General features: G+C 38.9%; 3 pseudogenes across 1 annotated transcript; all 3 read left to right on the top strand.

Annotated features, from left to right (window-relative positions):
* The first annotated feature begins 4,445 nt into the window (after positions 1-4,445).
* Positions 4,446-7,324, top strand: LOC103320405 (subtilisin-like protease SBT1.7 pseudogene; annotated as a pseudogene). The gene has a single exon (XR_016124206.1). The product of XR_016124206.1 is annotated as a subtilisin-like protease SBT1.7 pseudogene (transcript).
* Positions 7,325-9,652: 2,328 nt separating this feature from the next.
* LOC148919626 (subtilisin-like protease SBT1.7 pseudogene) lies at positions 9,653-12,108 on the top strand (annotated as a pseudogene).
* A 3,351-nt stretch (positions 12,109-15,459) lies between these two features.
* On the top strand, positions 15,460-17,990 carry LOC103320463 (subtilisin-like protease SBT1.7 pseudogene; annotated as a pseudogene).
* The last annotated feature ends 3,601 nt before the right edge of the window (positions 17,991-21,591 follow it).

Below are 21,591 nucleotides of genomic sequence, written 5' to 3'. Positions count from 1 at the left end.
TACATGTATTTTTTTTTTTACTTTTATATAAACGATAGTTTAATTGTTCTAAATTAATTTAATATATGAGAAGGGAAATTCGAATTTAAATACAAGAGTATGGACTCACAGTCCTTACTAAAAGGCGCCACATATGCTATAATTGCATATTCTAAAGCTTAACACTAATTACATGTTTTATTCACTTGCCTTTCCCTCCCTTTACATCATTCGATGAGGAGTGTAATTCACCCTCTCATTATTTGTCACATGTGACGCTGCACTTTATTATGATTAATTTCATATAATATGCATAAATTTAACCATATTATTTTCCTTCTTAATATGAAGGATAATCATAAATAATGTGTAGCACAGAGGATATATATTTTGATAAAAATACGATAAAATTTTATTAGATCAATAAGAATAAAGAGTGTAAAGGGAGCCAAATACAGATTTGAGGAGCTAATTATTGAAAAGGAGTTTGGATTTACTGCTATAAATATTGATAGGTGTCCATTCTAATCGGAAAAGACAATTCAACATACATAAGATAAGCAATCAAATAAGAATTGACTTATTAAGACCCGCTTCAAATTATTTTTAGCGTCTTTCTTTGGGTGGGAGAAAATGACATTCGAGCGACAAATTGCACAATTGTTTTATGCATGCATGTGGCTGCTGCTTTCGGCCAGTAAGCTGTTGCCTATCATTATATAATTTTAGATTAATAGAATGCATGTAGACGGCTTTATTATATTTATAAATATATTGAAAGCATCCATAACATTTAGTGATGAATGATGGGAACAATTGAAGCCGGCACGGCAAACAATCGAACCGAAAACGAGGGGCCACAAAGTAAGATACCATAAGCAATTTAGATTGGTGATTCTTCAAGAACTCAAAAACCATTGCTTGCTTGCTTGCATATAGAAAAAAATAAATAAAACATTGTATGATCTCTCACACCCACACACTCTCTGTTATGTTGCTTCCCCATCGCCAGTTTGCCAGTTTAAAATCATGATATTTTAAACTGATAAAACAAAGTTCACATATCTTTCACACGTTTTCTTCTTTCTTAAATTTTCATATAATGGTAAGTAAGTAAACTTTTCTTTTTATAAGCGATAATTTAAACTGCAAATCAATGTCATTTTTCAATAGGCTAGACTTGTTGGCGGTAAGTAAGTAAACTTAAAGATAAATAAACCTAAACAACAAAAAGATGGGAGATTCTAGAAGAAGAAGAAGAAGGCGATTTCAATATTTTATGTGGGTAATCTAACCCTTAATCCATGTTTATCACTAATGAACTAACTACTTAAAAAAATGTGAAATGTTCTAAATAAAAACTCACCCACTGCTAAAAACAAAAGCAATAGAAAGAATCAACCAGACACTCGATCAATTATTAGTGGTAGCTGGTAGGGTCTCTTCCAGCTAATGGAATAGATGAATTTGAGTGCAGGATATGAATACAGTACGTGCCTGTCCTTTTCTTCCACGCTTTAATATCACAATAATAGCATTACTATTAGGGCATAATGATATTCTCACCTTGAGTTTATTGATATATATATATATATATATATATATAGTTGTCTTTTATTGAGGGACACACTTTAGGGTATATTACAAATTGTTTTCCTAACGATCCAAGCAATCTATTTTTTAAATATACATTCGTAGATCATCTTTGCAAAAAATTAGACAAATCGAAAACCATTTCGACATCCAATTATAGCCTACAAAATCAATGAACATAGTACTTTAAGAAAGTACTAAAAAGTTAATAACACAATTGTGTGGTCAAACGATATCGAATTCAAGTGATTTTTTGTAGAGATAATCTTTGAATGATTATCTAAAACATACACGGTTTGGATTAGTGAAATACAATACAAAGTGGGTCCTACAAGGGTGTCTCCTCAAATAAGTTACTTTGAGGATCCTTCAATTAAAGCTCTTTATATATATATATATATATATATATATATATAAGGCGGATCCGTGGCACCATATGTTATACACAATTTTTGGGCCATTAGATTACTCCACTTTCAATGGATGACATTAAATCTGACATAAATTTTTTACATAAAAAATAATTAAAGTATTTTTCTCGGAAAGTTAAATTTCTCTCACAAAAGCATTTTTTTCTCTCTCTTCTCTCTCTTCCCCATCACGTTTCTGCTGACACTTTCTTTCATTAGACCAAAAAAATTAAAAAATAAAAACTTGTTGATCTTTCTATATAATTCTTTCTCTTTCTTTGAAATTGTTGTTCATGTTTTTGAATTTTTGGGTTTCGGATTTAGGGATTTTAATCTTCTCTTTCAACCAACATGAGTGAGGACTAGCTGTTGGCAATTTTATATTTGTTTTGTGTAGCTTCATTTCTGAAACTCCAAACTTTGAACCAAGCCATTAAAAGCCTTAACACATAAGAATGTATCGCCCTGCTATTGTAAAAAGAAAAACTTGTAAATTGGAGTTATGCGAATCAATTGTACCACCATTTCTCAAGTCTTACAGACAGAGCCGGTCCATTAGATATGAAGGCCCTGTGCGAAGAAAGCTGATGAGGCCCTATATGTATAAGTAAATTAACAATTTTTCAAATTTTAAAATGCATAAATCATACATTAAACCAAAAAATGTGGTATCAATTACGTTAGAACCCACAAATAGAATCAAGATCATCCTTCATCTATTTTCACATACTCACATCCATTCAATTTTCTTTTACATACAAAAAACCTACACATACCCACAAATATAATATAATGTTAGGCTTTCAAAAACATTTGGAGGCCCCTAAATTTTGGGGGCCTTGTGCGGTCGCACAGCTCGCACATATCATAGGTCTACTCTGCTTACAGATAGTAGCGGTAAGGAAGTTTGTGCGAATTCAAAATATTATTTGGATATCAGTCTTCTTCACTATGGTATCCAAGCTTGTTAGAAGGTAACCCAACTTGGCATTTAAAAAAAGGGAGTTTCACTAAAACACCCAAAATGAGGGCTGAAATTATAAAAAAACCCAACATTCAAAACACTTTATAAATACACCCAAAACCCATCATTACACACACTCAAAACCCATTTATAAACACACCCAAAAAATATACAATTGTTGATTTTGGGTGTGTTTGTATGTTTAAATAGTGTTTGAGTTTTTTTATAAATACATGTCTAGGATTGAGTTTATTTATAGATTTGTATTAAAAAAAAGGACCAAAAACCAATGAAAAATTGGGACTTTTCACCTAATATGTAGGATTTTCTTAGTTTATTTGTTTCTCGCTTGCTGGGCATGTTTTGCCTTTAGCTTTCTTTGTTTTCAGTTTGGCTGTGTTTCCTTTTTGCTCTCCATTGTTTGGAATAGAATTGTCGTTGACAAAAATGAAAGTAGTACTACAGCAAACAAAAATCTTCACAATTATTGTACAATTCTTCGAATCTCATTAGAATATCAAGAGACAAGACTTCGAGCAGTTAAAGCTAAAAAACAGAGAGATAGAGGGAAAGAAACAGAGGAGCAAGAAGGTTTATGGGTAGTACACGCTCTCTACCTCTACCATTCATATTGCATGGTCACATTCTACGGCCATATCATTTTCGTTATCCTATCCTATACTGACTAATTAATGCCACATTTTGGCATTTCTAAATTGTTTAATTATTGGTTTAAGTGGAACTTCCACTAAAACCTCTGGATGAGGGTTGTGGAAGTGTAATCAGATCACAACCAAACGATAATTAGTATAAAATTAGGCAACTGATTTTTACACTCATCGTTTAGCCTCCCACACTTCTCTACGAGTGAATAAAGAATTGTAAATGACTCAATTTGCGATGTACACCCCGCTAAAACGTGAGTGCCAAAACTACTACCCTAAAATTAATCACCGAAAATACGCATTACAGACGCGTTGTGGTTTTTTTTTTTTCTAGGACCTTGTTTGTTTGTTGGTCACGATCAGTTTTTTGCTCCTCCTTTTCTTGTGAAACACAATGACAGAAAGATGGTGTGACGTCCAAAAATTCACAATTAAATTTAGGGAACAAGTCCCTAGCAAACTGCCTTATCTTTATAAGAAACCTGTAAAATAAAAGGAATGTTGACAGATGTTCCCCATCCATATGAAATATCATCAGGCGGGGTAGGCTTATGTAGCACCTTACCCTCAAGGCTTTTATACTACACTATATTAACAGTACATTGGTGAAATATTTGGATTTCAGTGAGGTTAATTTACAACAATGACAACCACAAAATAATTGAGGCACTGCATCATCAAATGACCAAACCAGTCTGAAATCAGTTATTTTTTTCCTTCTTTTTCCTAGCATCATTTTTTTATTCCCTTTAGGTGTTTGGGTGGCCCACATAATACCGCCAATTATGCAAGTCCAAATCCCCTTTCAGACCTGAATGAAAGAGCATAAGAATCAAATCTGCAATGAGAAGAGGTGGTTAGAAAAAAGAGAAAGGAAAAGAAAAGCTCAGGCCTTATGATTGATTGTCCACTACTCAAGTAGAGAATATTTAAATAGTGGAGGGGTATCAATTGAATTAGAATCTCTCAGTGCTATGTGAACTTTCACTTCCATTGTCACCGAATTTCCCAATACAAAACATCACTAAGAGAGAGAAGTAAAAGAAAACCTCCCCTGTTCAGGCTTACAGACAGAGAGAAGATGAAGGCATCCACTTTCATGCTTCTGCTAGCAGTCATGCTTCTGCCCATCTCACACATCTGTGTGGTAGCAGAAGACAGAGAGCAACAAGTGAAGAAGACTTACATCATTCACATGGACAAGTCCCAAATGCCGGCAAGTTTTGAAGATGACCATTTCCAATGGTATGACTCATCTTTGAAATCAGTGTCGAATTCGGCAGACATGCTTTACACCTACAGAACCATAATTCATGGCTTCTCCACAAGGCTGACTGCTGAGGAAGCCGAGCTGCTTGAAAAGCAGCCAGGAATTCTCTCTGTTCTACCTGAAAGGAAATACGAGCTTCATACAACTCGGACACCAGAGTTTCTTGGATTGGGGAAAAGCGAAGCCTTATTGCCAGCATCAGATAAAGTGAGTGAGGTGATTGTTGGAGTTGTAGACACCGGTGTGTGGCCCGAGCTCAAGAGCTACGATGACACGGGTCTTGCGGCAGTACCAAGTAGCTGGAAAGGGTCGTGTGAGGTGGGAACAAACTTCAGTTCCTCAAGCTGCAACCGGAAACTCATTGGTGCCAGATATTTCTCAAAGGGGTATGAAGCAGCACTTGGACCCATCAACGAAAAGACAGAATCAAAATCACCAAGAGATGATGATGGCCATGGAACTCACACCTCATCCACTGCAGCCGGGTCTGCAGTTCCAGGAGCTAGCCTCTTCAGTTACGCTTCAGGGACAGCACGAGGGATGGCTCCACAAGCTCGAGTAGCCACATATAAGGCGTGCTGGCTCGGTGGTTGTTTCGGTTCTGATATCACAGCAGCAATGGAGAAGGCTGTTGAAGATGGTGTCAACGTTTTATCTTTGTCTATTGGGGGATCACAGTCCGAATATTACCGAGACACTGTTGCCATCGGAGCTTTCTCTGCCGCAGCGCAGGGGATCCTTGTGTCATGTTCAGCTGGTAATGGTGGACCGGATTCTGGGAGCTTGTCCAATGTTGCGCCTTGGATAACCACAGTGGGTGCTGGAACATTGGACCGCGATTTCCCAGCTTTTGTTAGCCTCGGAAATCAAAAGAAATACAGAGGTATATCACTCTATAGGGGAACATCCTTATCTAGTGGATTACTTCCACTTGTATATGCTCGCAATGCAAGTACCTCCTCAAATGGTGCGCTATGCAGTCCTGAAAGTTTGATACCTGCAAAGGTTGCTGGGAAAATTGTGGTATGTGATCGAGGGGGAACTCCTAGAGTCCAAAAGAGCTTGGTGGTCAAAAAGGCTGGTGGCTTAGGGATGATTTTGGCGAACACTGATAGTTACGGAGAAGAACTTGTTGCAGATGCATATCTCTTGGCTACAGCAGCAGTTGGCCAGAAAGCTGGTGATGCAATAAAAAGCTATATTGCCTCAGGTTCTAATCCAACAGCCACAATTGCTCTGGGAGAGACAGAGTTAGATGTGCAACCCTCCCCAGTGGTGGCTTCATTCAGCTCTAGAGGACCAAATATCATCACTCCAGAAATACTCAAACCAGACCTAATAGCACCAGGAGTGAACATCCTTGCTGGGTGGACTGGTGCAGTTGGACCAACTGGATTAGCTGAAGACAAAAGGCGGGTCACCTTCAACATCATTTCAGGTACATCCATGTCATGTCCACATGTGAGTGGTTTGGCCGCCCTAGTCATGGCAGCTCACCCAGAATGGAGCCCTGCTGCCATTAAGTCTGCACTCATGACCACATCCTATACAACTTACAAAACTGGAGAAACAATCAAAGATATAGCAACTGGAAATCCTGCAACACCGTTCGATTATGGTGCTGGGCATGTGGACCCAGTGGCAGCCCTTGACCCTGGCCTTGTCTATGATGCTGCTGTCGAGGACTACCTAAGCTTCCTCTGTGCCTTGAATTATACCACAACCCAGATCAAGCTAACCACTCATAAAGACTTCACCTGCGATTCAAGCAAGAAATACAGCCTTAGAGATTTAAATTACCCATCTTTTGCTGTTCCTCTAGAAACAGCTTCAGGCAAAGGGGGTGGTTCTAGAGCTTCAACCACTGTAAAATACACACGGACGCTGACCAATGTGGGTACCCCAGCAACATACAAGGTATCAGTGTCTTCACAGACACCATCAGTGAAGATCACGGTTGACCCAGAATCACTGAGTTTCAGTCAAGCATACGAGAAGAAAACTTATACTGTGACTTTTGTTACTAGTTCTTCACCATCCGGTACAACCAGCTTTGGTAGGCTGGAATGGTCTGATGGGAAACATACAGTAGGTAGTCCTATTGCTTTCAGCTGGGTATAATTTTAACAGCATTGAAGAACTGATCTAACTCCAGATCAGAATTGTATGGTTCCTGCCAAAAAAAAACAAAAAAACAAAAAAAAACAAAAAACAAAAAACCCCCAAGTGTATATCTCTTAGTATGTTGTGAACTTGTCCTGTAGCTCTCTGGTATCCTAACAACTGAGCACATATAGCCAGTTGATGTGTTTCTTTTTTCCACTCTTGAAATTAAAAGGGAATGCAAAGATGGAAAATTAATTGTACAGGAAACTGTATAGACATGGGGCTTTGAAAAGGATTCCAAGTTGTATTCATATATGATATCTAAGTTATAACTAAAGCTAAGATGACCTTATCTTCATTTTCTTGGCCATTGAGGCCTTCTTTTCTCTTGTTTTTCTTCGGACCCAAAAAAAAAAAACACAAGGGCTCATGATTGCCATGAATTCATAATCTTTCATCAATGAGTTCAACAATTTGGCATGATTTGATATAGGAGCAAAGCCAGAACAGTACATTACACATAAGTTGCTCTAAAATACACATCACTTGATATCAGTCCAGCTAACTTACAATTATTATCACCAAAAGCACTGATGGTTGCCTTTTCTTACCATCACCCAGAAGAAAGCTGTTATTTTGTTTCCATTTATCCTCAAATACATAAAACCAAAACCTTAAGGATACAAAATTAATCAAAGCTTACCACATGTGTACTAAAAGAAAGGAACTTGCAGTGATTCTTACCCCACTTGAAATCTTTATCACAAAAAAATGAATCTCAAAGGAGAATTAGTCTGAAATAGAAGTAGAAAGAGACAATATCTGATGTGTATATCTTTAATGATAAAACTAATCAGAATTCAGTGAACAACAATAAAATTGGCTACCTCATTCGCCAGAGCACTAGTGAGCCACGACGAGTAGTGTTCTTCTAGCAAGCAATCTTTGATGCTCATTTACCAAAATCTGATTGATTGCTTGCTTAGCCCAAATGTTGAGCTTGGAGCTGGGTTTGGATCTTCAAACTAATCTGATTGATTGCTTAACAGCCACTTTGCAGGCAGACTGGGCTGGCGTTGTCAGAAACCCAGATTAATTTGCTTGTACATTTTGGGCCCCATTTCACTAACGATAAAATAAAATAAAATAAAATAAAAAATTGAAGCCTTTTTAACATATTCAAGCAAAGAATTAAATTAGAAAATTTGGCAAAAAGATGGTTCAAATGTCAAGAGGTTTAATTGAATTTATCCGAAGACTAATCATAACTATACTGAATAGTAAAAATTATGATAATGAAAAAGAAAAATGGCATAATTGTAAAATGATATTTCGTATATATGTTCTCTTGCACTAGAGAGAAAAGACAACATATAAAGCCAAAAAAACTACCCAAGGAAGGTAAATTAGATCCTAAGTTAAAGGCACTACTCAAGGAAGGTAAATTAGATCCTAAGTTAAAGGCACTAATTTGTACAAGACTTAACAGAGAAATTGACTATATATTCAGTAATCTTCGAATATTGTCACTTCTTCCATTCTTTATTCTGCTCATCATAAGCCAAAATTTTTGTTTTTGTTTTTTTAATAACAAGTGAGAGTTCATTACAAAACAAACAAGTCTTTATAAATAAAATAAAACCCATCTTAAATTTATTTCTTCTTTTCTCTTGGGTGTTAGAGTTGGGTGAATTGGCCCACATAAGCACTAAAGAAACGGGGCCTGGAAGCACTACATGCCTATTTAAATTAGGAATCTCGGCGAAATTCTATAGTGAGGGTGTCATATATAAAACCCTTATGCGGATCTTCATATTAGCCACAATATCATTTCATTAAATTTAAGTGAGGTTACCATTCAGATAAATCATGTGGCTAATATGGAGGTTCACATCTATAGTCCATATATGGCACCCTCACCATAAAACGACTCAGGAATCTCTAAGTGCCATGTGAGTTTTATTGGTGTTCGAGTGGTTTCATTTCATTTAGCATATCCTTCTTCTTTTTTCTCTCGTTTACATGAAATGAGGATAACACTATTATGTTATCCTCAACCAATTATGGTATGTCATGCGTGATCAATTTTCCACGTGTTAGTCTGTGATTAACGGGGAATAGCAAAACAATGTTTTTCCCGTTTCATACAAGTTTTTCTACTTGTATGAGGCGTTAGAGTTGGGTCAGTTGGGATAGTTTAATGCGACCAAACCAATGATGCAGCTTATCCATATCGAGATCCAGTCATGAATGAATGAGACCACTAGCATTTTCATTCTATCCAATCCAACAAACAAAATCTGCTAAAGACTCAACTCTGCTAAAGCTCAGACAGTGCCATATGACATGAATTCCAATCTCACGTGAGTTTCCAAAAGTGTATTTTTAAATAAGGAATCTCTCAGTGCCAGGTGAGTTTTATTGGCGTCCGGGTCGTTTCATTGGCCCTCAACTACAATTTGTATTTCTTTATTCCTCGGATACACAATTGGAGAAAATTTAAATAGCCAAGAACCATTCCATTCCATGAGAACCTATCAATGCCATTGGCACTGCAAATACCGCTTTTCCCAAAGTAGTAAGAGGAAAAATTCCCATATCGCAGCAAATTCAGAAGCTTGGGCTTGCAAGGATTGGGAAGATAAGAACACCCATTTGCATGCTTATGCTTCTGGTTCTCTCTCACATCTTGTGCGTGGTAGCAGAAGAGAGAGAGAGCAGCAGATGAAAAAGACCTACATCAATCTTATGGACAAGTCCAAAATGCCTGCAAGTTTTGGCGACGACCATTTCCAATGGTATGGCTCATCTTTGAAACCGCTGTCCAACTCAGCAGACATGCTCTACACCTGAAAAAATGCTGTCCACAGCTTCTCCGCAAGGCTAACTGCTGAGGAAGCTGAGCTGCTTGAACAACAATTTGGAATTGTTTCTGTTATGCCTGAGTTGATATATGTGCAACACACAACTCGGACGCCCCAGTTCCTTGGAATGTTAAGCAAAAATGAAGCCGTCTTCCCGGCATCAGAGAAACTCAGCAAGGTGGTTATTGGAGTGGTAGACAGCAGCGCATGGCCCAAGATCAAAAGCTACGATGACAAAATACTTGGGCCAGTGCCAAGAAGCTGGAGAGGGCAGTGTGAGGAAGGCAAGAACTTCCACTCCTCAAGCTGCAACCGAAAACTCATTGGTGTGAGGTTTTTCCCAAAAGGGTTTGAAGCATCAATTCTTGGACCCATTGATGAAAAAGTAGAATCAAGATCACCGAGAGATGTTAATGGCCATGGAACTCAAGCCTCAACCATTGCAGCCGGGTCTGCAGTTCCAGGAGCTAGCCTCTATGGTTATGCTTCAGGGACAGCAAGGGGAATGGCTACAAAAGCTAGAGTGGCCACATATAAGGTTTTCTGGTCTGGTTGGTGCTTTAGCTCTGATATTCTAGCCACAATGGACAAAGCTGTTGAAGATGGTGTCCACATTTTATCTGTGTCTATTGGGAGATCGCAGTATGAGGGTTTCTACACAGACATTATTGCTATTGGAGTTTTCTCTGCCATGGCCAAGGGAGTCTTTGTATCGTGTTCAGCTGGAAATCGTGGGCCAGAAGCTGATACCTCATCTAACAACGCACCTTGGATAACCACCGTGGGTGCTGGAACACTAGACTGCGATTTCCCAGCTTATGTTAACTTGGTAAACGTGGAAAAAAATACAGAGGAGCATCCATTTACAGCGGAACACTCTTATCTAGTGGATTGCATCCGTTTGTTTATGCTCGAAATGCAAGTAACTCCACAAGTGATCCATGCGCTCCTGACAGCTTGATTCCTGAAAAGGTTGTTGGAAAATTCTGGTGTGTGATCAGGGAGGAACTTACAGCAGGGTTGATAAGAGTATGGTGGTCAAAAAGGCCGGTGGCATGGGGATGATTTTGGCTGACATTGAAGGTTATGGAGAAGAACTTGTTGTCAACTCATATGTCTTGCCTGTAATAGTGGTTGGCCAAAACGCAGGTGATGCAATAAAAAGATATCTTGTCTCCCACGGCAATCCAAAAGCCACATTTTCTGCTGGGTAGACAGAGTTGGGTGTCAAACCCTCACCGGTGGTGGCAACATTCAGCTCTCGAGGACCAAATCCAGTCGCTGGAACAGTACTCAAACCAGACCTAATAGCACCAGGAGTGAATATCCTAGCTGGGTGGACTGGTGCACTTGGACCAGCTAGACGAGCTGAGGACACCAGGAGGGTGAGCTTCAACATATTTTCAAGTACATCCATGTCATGCCCACATGTGAGTGGACTGGCAGCACTTGTCAAGGTGGCTCACCCAAAATGGAGCCCTGCAGCCATTAAGTCTGCTCTCATGACCACATCCTATGCAACGTACAAAAATGGTGCACCAATCAAAGATGTTGCTACTGGAAAACCTGCAACACCATTTGATTATGGTGCCGGGCATGTCGACCCAAATGGCAGCCCTTGACCCAGGCCTTTTTTATGATCTTGGTGTCGAGGACTACCTAAGCTTCCTCTGCCTATCATTATACAACAAGAGATATCAAGATACTCACCCACATAGACTTCACCTGCGATTCAAGCAAGAAATACAGTGCTGGAGATTTAAATTATCCATCTTTTGCTGCTTCCCTATACACAAATTCAGGCAACGGGGGAGCAGGCACTGAAAAATACACAAGGACTCTCAACAATGTTGGTACCCCGGGAACATTCAAGGTCTCTGTGTCAACACCATCACCAGCTGTGAAGATCTTGGTTGAACCAAAATCACTGAGTTTCACTCGAGCATATGAGAAGAAGACTTAACTATGACTTTTGTGGCCAGTGCTATGCCATCTGGTACAAACAACTTTGCTCGCTTGGAATGGTCTGATGGGAAACACATAGGTCCTATTGCTGTCAGATGGTCTTTAACTTTAGAAACATTGTTGAACCTAATCCAACTCCAGATGAGGGGAGGTATTGGCTCCTCTCTGATCCTTCGTTGCTGATAAGGTGCGTATATATGCACTGAATCATGCAGCGTTGTGAAATAAAAATCCGTGGTTATGGGTTTTCTCTTAGTTTTAATTATATCCCTGAACACATCAAATTTGTATTTTCTGGAAAGAAATGTTGAGAATTTGGTTTTGGATATCACCAGACTGAGGGAAAAGAAAAAAAGGAACCTATCACACAATCTTAACAAGTAAAATATATATTAGGAAAATGATATCCTTGTTCTACCATGATTAGTTTCATATCAAAATTCAGAGGTAAAAGCCAGATACAAAATACATGCAAACATGAAGGAAATACAAAGTCCACCACAGTTGTATCATAATTTAGTGATATTTTAAATGACAGTCATGTGGAAAAACAAAACACCCCCATCTTTAGAGACCAAAGCAATACACAAAACCCGCTTCATACTTTACTTTCTATTCCAATTTCTCAGAAACCAAACGGGATAGTCTGAAAAGCAAAGCATAACACACGTACATACATTCTAATATGTAATTACGAATACACATGTATGAGAGTGTCTCGATCTTGAAATAAAAATAAAAAAACACATTGAATCGTGAAAATTTCACAAAATGAAAAGTGAAAGTTTTTGAAAAAAAAAAAGGGAACTTACATTGACGTTTCGTGGAGATGGAGATGGATCGCGTCGATCAGAGAAAACCCTCTTGATCCACGCAGAGAGGAAAAGTTCAGAGTGTAGGAATCGAAGCAAAACCCAAATCCTAAGATTGATTTCTGGGTTTCTTGAGCGCTAATTTGTATTCGAATACATTTAGAACGTATAGCCGGGCGGCTATACCATTTAAATATTAAAATATATTAAAACCATATAGCCGCACGGCTATCCTATTTGAATATTGCGGCTGTACTATTTAAATATTACACTACATTAAAACAGTATCCCGCGCGGCTATACTCGTTAAATATTAAAATATATTTAAATAGTATAGCCAGCAGCCGCGCGTCTATACGCTTTAAATATTACAACATATTTAAGAGTATAGCCGGTCGGCTATAAACTTTAAATATTAAAATATATTTAAATAGTATAGCCGGACGGCTATACTGTTCCTTCTATGGAGGCTGAGCCCCGAGCACAACGGTAGCACCTTATATGACTCGTATGAGCTCCGAGCTCTGATTCACCAACTTAACAAAGCCATTCATGTGTCAATTCACCCTTCTGCACACAAGGCTGGAGTCGAATTTCCAAAGAAAGTGTCAAGACACCCAAGAGAATATTTCTGAAAGAAAGAAAAGGAAGATACAATCGAAACTTTGATTACTAATCTAAGCAGCAAGCAGCAAGAGGAAACTTCTAAGTCAGCCTCAGCGCCATTTCTTAAAGAAGAGCTCCTTCTGCACAGCACTTATTGCATGGTTGGTCTCAGCATTCTCAAGAACATCAGAGATAATGGCAGCTACATGACCAAGTGGCTCAACCACATGAGACAATATGACAAGGTAGAGAAAGGTTTATCTATATACTGAATGTCGTTGGAAGAGAACCTATAGGAACTAGCGCAAGTAAAGCCTAAATTTCATGAAACTAATCAACACCCTTTTGTCCAGAGAGAGAGAGACACCTGGCAATGATGGGATATAGCCAATGTACATAGTTGCTGAAACCAAGGATCCCCATCAACCTGAACAGGGAATGCAGCATGTTGATGCTCTTTTTCGGAGAGGGTCAACTTAGAGATGGGGGATTGTCATTAGCAAGAGAAGGGCCTGGGCCTTCAGTAGAGGGCTAGCCTGCAGAAGACAAAGATAGGAGAAGCAGTCGTTAAACTTCGGACACGGTGTGGTGCCGACCGAAGGCTCTCCGATGCCCGAGTCAGCTAGGGTAGTGACTATTGCAGAGTAACAGTAATAGTGAGAGAGAGAAGTTACCCTTTTTCTTGGTTACTGTTCCTATTTATAGGGAAGTAAAAGTAGGAGGTTTGCACAAAGTTTCGATGTGGGACTTTGTGCAAGTTGCTGTGATGATGACACGTGTCTCCTGTGTTTAAGGTTTGGCAGTTCGGAGCTTCAGCAGGTGGTTGTCCCTTCGGAGGAGCATCTCCCTTTGGCAGGGAGGAATGCATGTCTACCTTGGTGTTTTAGTCACGCTTGGTTAATTATAGTGTAAACACAGCAGAGAGCTGTATCTTAATTGATCGCCTGTGCCACCTTTGAGTCCAGACAAATGCTTGTTTTTTTCTTTCCATTTTTCTTCTGAAGAAATCCCGAATGTATGTGGAATACGTGGGAAAAATATGCTATTACTGAAGTTGTAAGTCTCGCAACTTTCGTAACTAATACATTCGTCAATACTTTATCAAACATGTTACATATGAATGATTCCAAAGTGCAACCTCAATCACAAATTAGAAAAAAGACTTACATTACATAACATAATGATTTTTGTTCAAATTGAAACTATGTTTTTATACTTCCCAAACTTAGAATAAAGTCATGGGTTTTGTTTCTGGTTTTTCTTTTCTGATATCTGATATGGGTTGTGGCAGATTTTGATGATTTGGATTGTGATATGAGTTTGTGGATAGTCCTCAAACGGTTAAAAGTCCTAATATTCGGTCAACAAAAGAGAAATTGGCTTATCGAAAAATTCGGTATGATTAACAAAAGAGCCCACTACCATTCCAAATTGATCCATACCAAGCATGATATTAGCCACAATATCATTCCATTAAACTTAAGTGAGGTTACTATTCTGATAAATCATGTGGCTAATATGGAGGTTCACATCTATAGTCCATATATGACACCCTCACCATAGAACGACTCAGGAATCTCTGAGTGCCATGTGAGTTTTATTGGTGTTCGAGTGGTTTCATTTCATTTAGCATATCCTTCTTTTTTCTCTCGTTTACATGAAATGAGGATAACACTATTATGTTATCCTCAACCAATTAATGTATGTCATGCGTGATCAATTTTCCACGTGTTAGTCTGTGATTAAAGGGGAATAGCAAAACAGTGTTATTCTCGTTTCATACAAGTTTTTCTACTTGTATGAGATGTTAGAGTTGGGTCAGTTTAATGCGACCAAACCAATGATGCAGCTTATCCATATCGAGATCCAGTCATGAATGAATGAGACCACTAGCATTTTCATTCTATCCAATCCAACAAACAAAATCTGCTAAAGACTCAACTCTGCTAAAGCTCAGACAGTGCCATATGACATGAATTCCAATCTCACGTGAGTTTCCAAAAGTGTATTTTTAAGTAAGGAATCTCTCAATGCCAAGTGAGTTTTATTGACGTCCGGGTCGTTTCATTGGCCCTCAACTACAATTTGTATTTCTTTATTCCTCGGATATACAACTGGAGAAAATTTAAATAGCCAAGAACCATTCCATTCCATGAGAACCTATCAATGCCATTGGCACTGCAAATACTGCATTTCCCAAAGTAGTAAGAGGAAAAATTCCCACATTGCAGCAAATTCAGAAGCTCGGGCTTGCAAGGATTGGGAAGATGAGAACACCCGTTTGCATGCTTATGCTTCTGGTTCTCTCTCACGTCACATCTTGTGCGTGGTAGCAGAAGAGAGAGAGCAGCAGATGAAAAAGACCTACATCATTCTCATGGACGAGTCCAAAATGCTTGCAAGTTTTGGCGACAACCATTTCCAATGGTATGGTTCATCTTTGAAATCGCTGTCCAACTCAGCAGACATGCTCTACACCTACAAAAATGTTGTCCATGGCTTCCCCGCCGGGCTAACTGCTGAGGAAGCTGAGCTGCTTGAACAACAATCCGGAATTGTTTATGTTATGCCTGAGTTGATATATGTGCAACACACAACTCGGACGCCCCAGTTCCTCGGAATGTTAAGCAAAAACGAAGCCGTCTTCCCGTCGTCTGAGAAACACAGCAAGGTGGTTATTGGAGTGGTAGACAGCGGCGTATGGCCCGAGATCAAAAGCTACGATGACAAAGGACTTGGGCCAGTGCCAAGAAGCTGGAGAGGGCAGTGTGAGGAAGGAAAGAACTTAAACTCCTCAAGCTGCAACTGAAAACTCATTGGTGCGAGGTTTTTCCCAAAAGGGTTTGAAGCATCAATTCTTGGACCCATTGATGAAAAAGTAGAATCAAGATCACCAAGCGATGTTGATGGCCATGGAACTCAAGCCTCAACCATTGCAGCCAGGTCTGCAGTTCCAGGAGCTAGCCTCTATGGTTATGCTTCAGGGACAGCAAGGGGAATGGCTACACAAGCTAGAGTGGCAACATATAAGGCTTGCTGGTCTGGTTGGTGCTTGAGCTCTGATATTCTAGCCGCAATGGACAAAGCTGTTGAAGATGGTGTCCACATTTTATCTGTGTCTATTGGGAGATCGCAGTATGAGGGTTTCTACACAGACTTTATTGCTATTGGAGCTTTCTCTGCCATGGCCAAGGGAGTCTTTGTATTGTGTTCAGCTGGAAATTGTGGGCCAGCAGCGGATACCTCATCTAACAACGCACCTTGGATAACCACCGTGGGTGCTGTAACACTAGACCGCGATTTCCCAGCTTATGCTAGCTTGGGAAATGGGAAAAAAATACAGAGGAGCATCCATTTACAGCGGAACACCCTTATCTAGTGGATTGCATCCGCTTGTTTATGCTCGCAATGCAAGTAACTCCACATGTGACTCCACAAGTGATCCATGCTCTCCTGACAGCTTGATTCCTGAAAAGGTTTTTGGGAAAATTGTGGTGTGTGATCAGGGAGGAACTTACAGCAGGGTCGATAAGAGTATGGTGGTCAAAAAGGCCGGTGGCATGGGGATGATTTTGGCTGACATTGAAGGTTATGGAGAAGAACTTGTCGACTCATATGTCTTGCCTGTAATAGTGGTTGGCCAAAAAGCAGGTGATGCAATAAAAAGATATATTTGTCTCCCACGACAATCCAAAAGCCACATTTTCTGCCTGGTAGATGGAGTTGGGTGTCGAACCCTCACCGGTGGTGGCAGCATTCAGCTCTCGAGGACCAAATCCAGTCGCTGGAACAGTACTCAAACCAGACATAATAGCACCAGGAGTGAATATCCTAGCTGGGTGGACTGGTGCACTTGGACCAGCGAGACGAGCTGAGGACACCAGGCGGGTGAGCTTCAACATTTTTTCAGTTACATCCACGTCACGCCCGCATGTTAGTGAACTGGCTGCAGTTCTCAAGGCCGCTCACCCAAAATGGAGCCCTGCAGCCATTAAGTCTGCTCTCATGACCACATCCTATGCGACGTACAAAAATGGTGCACCAATCAAAGATGCTGCTACTGGAAAACCTGCAACACCATTTGATTATGGTGCCTGGCAGGTCGACCCAATGGCAGCCCTTGACCCAGGCCTTGTTTATGATCTTGGCGTCGAGGACTACCTAAGCTTCCTCTGTTCCTATCATTATACAACAAGAGATATCAAGATACTCATCCACATAGACTTCACCTGCGATTCAAGCAAGAATTACAGTGCTAAAGATTTAAATTATCCATCTTTTACTGTACCTCTACACACAAATTCAGGCAACGGGGGAGCAGGCACTGGAAAATACACAAGGACTCTCACCAATGTTGGTACCCCAGGAACATACAAGGTCTCTGTGTCTACTGTGAAGATCTTGGTTGAACCAAAATCACTGAGTTTCACTCGAGCATATGAGAAGAAGACTTATACTGTGACTTTTGTGGCCAGTGCTATGCCATCTGGTACAAACAACTTTGCTCGCTTGGAATGGTCTGATGGGAAACATATGGTGAGTAGTCCTATTGCTGTCAGATGGTCTTAACTTTAGAAACATTGTTGAACCTAATCCAACTCCAGATGAGGGGAGGTACTGGCTCCTCTCTGATCCTTCGTCGCTGATAAGGTGCCTATTTCATCATGCAGCGTTGAGAAATAAAAATCCGTGGCTATGGGTTTTCTCTTAGTTTTAATTTTGTTTTAGTTATATCCCTGAACACATCAATTTTGTATTTTCGGGAAAGATATGTTGAGAATTTGGTTTTGGATATCACCACAGACTGAAGGAAAAGAAAAAAAAGGAACCTGTCACACAATCTTAACAAGTAAAATATATATTAGGAAAATGATATCCTTGTTCTACCATGATTAGTTTCATATCAAAATTCAGAGGTAAAAGCCAGTTACAAAACACATGCAAACATGAAGGAAATACAAAGTCCACCACAGTTGCATAATAATTTAGTGATATTTTAATTTAAATGACAGTCTAGTGGAAAAACAAAATACCTCCATCTTTAGAAACCAAAGCAACACAGAAAACCGGCTTCATACTTTACTTTCTATTCCAATTTCTCAGAAACCAAACGGGATAGTCTAAAAGCAAAGCATAACACACGTACATACATTCTAATATGTAACTACGAATACACATCTATGAGTATGTCTCGATCTTGAAATAAATTTTTTTTTTTTTAAAACACATTGAACAGTAAAAATTTCAGAAAATGAAAAGTGAGTTTTTTTTTTTTTTTTTTAATATAAAAAGGGAACTTACAGTGACGTTCTGTGGAGATGGAGATGGATCGCGTCGATCAGAGAAAACCCTAGCCTTAGCTTGATCCACGCAGGGAGGGAAAGTTCAGAGTGTAGGAATCGAAGCAAAACCCAAATCCTGAGATTGCGAAAATTTGTATTCGAATAACTTTAAAGCGTGAGATATAATAGTATAGCCGCGCGGCTATACCATTTAAACATTAAAATATATTAAAGAGTATAGCCGTTCGGCTATAACATTTAAATTTAAAGAGTATAGCCGTCCGGCTATATTTGTTAAATATTAAAATATATTTAAATAGTGCAGCCGCGCGGCTATACAATTCATAGCCGCACGGCGGTACTATAGATAGAGCCAATGTACAATGTTGCTGAAACAAAGGATCTCCATCAACCTGAACAGCGAATGCAGCAAAGAGCTATATCTTAATTGACTGCTCCTGTGCCAGCTTTGGAGTCCAGACAAATGTTTTTTTTTTCTTACCGAAGAAATCTAATTACCAGTAACAGTATGTGAATTATGTTTTGGAGAGAAAATGGCTGCAGGGACCGATTACCCATCTCCACTTCCATGTTAGATGGCAGCTACAGAAAGGAGAATGTTACTGTTACAAGAGGAGAAATCACTTACTTTTGAGAGCTTAAAGCAACCGAACATGGGCAAACCTCATCGGCACCTTATATGACTGCACCACAATCTGACCACGATGTCTGCAACGAAGGTATTTAATATTCAGAAATGGCAAACCTCGTTGGTACGGAGGATGTTTCGAAATACAATCTTCATGTGTAAACAATAGCTACTATAACCCGCATAACATTCATAGACAAGAAATTCATATATTATGCTGCTTATGGTCTTTAGCGTTCCTAACAGGCGATGAACACTCAGGCCAATAATGTCAGGTTCCAATGAACACAATATTTTATGATAATTATCAGCTATCATGACATCCATTTAGCACTTTGAGGAAGGGTGGATTAGAGAGACTTAAGATAACATTGTATAACTATAAATTCATAGGGCGGTCTACAATGCAAACATCGTGAAATCGATAAAAATGAAATACCTTGAAGTTACAATAACCTAAAAATAAAAATTAAAACAAACTCCCAAATGTCATTCTAAATCGTCTACGGACTGAGAAACAGGGAGGTAATAAGTATCAGGCTGCCAATACTTTTGTTTGACACCTTTCCAAACTTGGTCTCCTATACAGTCCTTAACAGGCGGAGTAACCCAAATTCTGAAGCTCTAGTGAAACCAAGTGACAGTACACATTTGACCCAAAAAAAAGTGACAGTACACAACATGGAAGAATGCATTACCTCCAGAAAGGCCATTGAAGAATGAGTAGATTCCCTCCCCCAGGCTTCAACAACACAGGAAGATGTTGGTAAAAAAAAAAACCAAGTGTATGTCTCTTAGTATGTTGTGAACTTGTCCTGTACCTCTATGGTATCCTAACAACTGAGCACATAGCCAGTTGATGTGTTTCTTTTTTCCACTCTTGAAATTAAAAGTGAATGCAAAGATGGAAAATTAATTGTACAGGAAACTGTATAGACGTGGGGCCTTGAGAAGGATTCCAAGTTGTATTCATATATGATATATAACTAAAGCTAAGATGACCTTATCTTCATTTTTTAGGCCATTGAGGCCTTCTTTTCTTTTCTTTTTCTTAGGACCGGAAAACAAAAACACAAGGACTCATAATTGTCATGAACTTTCATCAATGAGCTCAACAATTTGGCATGATTTGATATTGGAGCAAAGCCAGAACAGTACATTATACATAAGTTGCTCTAAAATACACATCACTTGATATCAGTCCAGCTAATAACTTACAATTATTATCACCAAAAGCACTGGTGGTTGCCTTTTCTTACCGTCAACCAGAAGAAAGCTGTTATTTTGTTTCCATTTGTCCTCAAATACATAAAACCAAAATCTATAGGAAACAAAATATAGTCAAAGCTTACCACATATATATATACTAAAAGAAAGGAACTTTCAGTGATTACCACACTTGAATCTTCACAAAAATGGCATCACATAAAAATGAATCTCAAATGAGAACTGAAATAGAAGGAGAAAAGACATTCAGGTCCACAGACAGGACTGGGCAATGGCTGTGGTTTCTTCAAAAAGGAATTACAGGCATCAATATCCGATATGTATATCTTTTATGATAAAACTAATCAGTATTCAGTCAAAAACAATAAACTTAGCTACCTCATTCGCCAGAACACTAGCGAGCCACGATGAGTAGTCTCCTTCTCGGAAAGGCTATAATGAGGAGTTTAGAGTGAGTAGCTTATTGGAGGAGTTCAATCCCACCATCGACAAATGTGAGAAAATCCATGCACTTAAACATTTTAAATAATTTGATCCAACCCCTCAAATAAGCTCTCACTCTAAACTCCTTATTGTAGAAGCTCCCGTCTTCTTCTAGCCAGCATTCTTTGATCCTCATCTAACAGAAGCTGATTGATTGCAAGGCCCAAATGTTGAGCTTATAGCTAGTTTTGGGTCTTCACACTTTTGAGGAGCCTTCGTGATGGTTCAAATGTCAATGGTAACATATAAAATAATGTACAACATATTCAGTGGATGGATATGAGGTTATGTGTTTCCCTTGTTTATGTGTTTGTCTATGCTTTATTCAGAAAATTCACTCACATGTTTCTGTGATATGAAAATAATACATATTACTCCAAAGTATTTTTATAGAGCATCATACTTTTCCTATTTTAGTTTTTGTTTAATTCAATTAGTTTATGTTGTTGGTTTGAACCTAAGTGCATATGTTGTAAGCTAGATTATGGATGTGACTCCCATAATTCTTCATTATGGTATCATTTTTACACTACATGTAAGGCATCTAAAGGAAATCTCCATTTAAAGTAATTTCATGTTATTTTGTAACATTATTGCTATTTTATTATGTATCTTTCATATTCACTTGTAACTTTTAAACTAAGTTTTTTGATTTCATACTGAATTAGACTATTGATTTTTTTATTACACGTATTACCGTGCTATTGAAATAACTC

This window comes from Prunus mume, linkage group LG2 (genome assembly GCF_029339155.1).
Source record: "Prunus mume cultivar Tortuosa linkage group LG2, ASM2933915v1, whole genome shotgun sequence".
NCBI classification, from domain to species: Eukaryota; Viridiplantae; Streptophyta; class Magnoliopsida; order Rosales; family Rosaceae; genus Prunus; species Prunus mume.
This window is presented reverse-complemented; position numbering and strand designations above follow the sequence as displayed.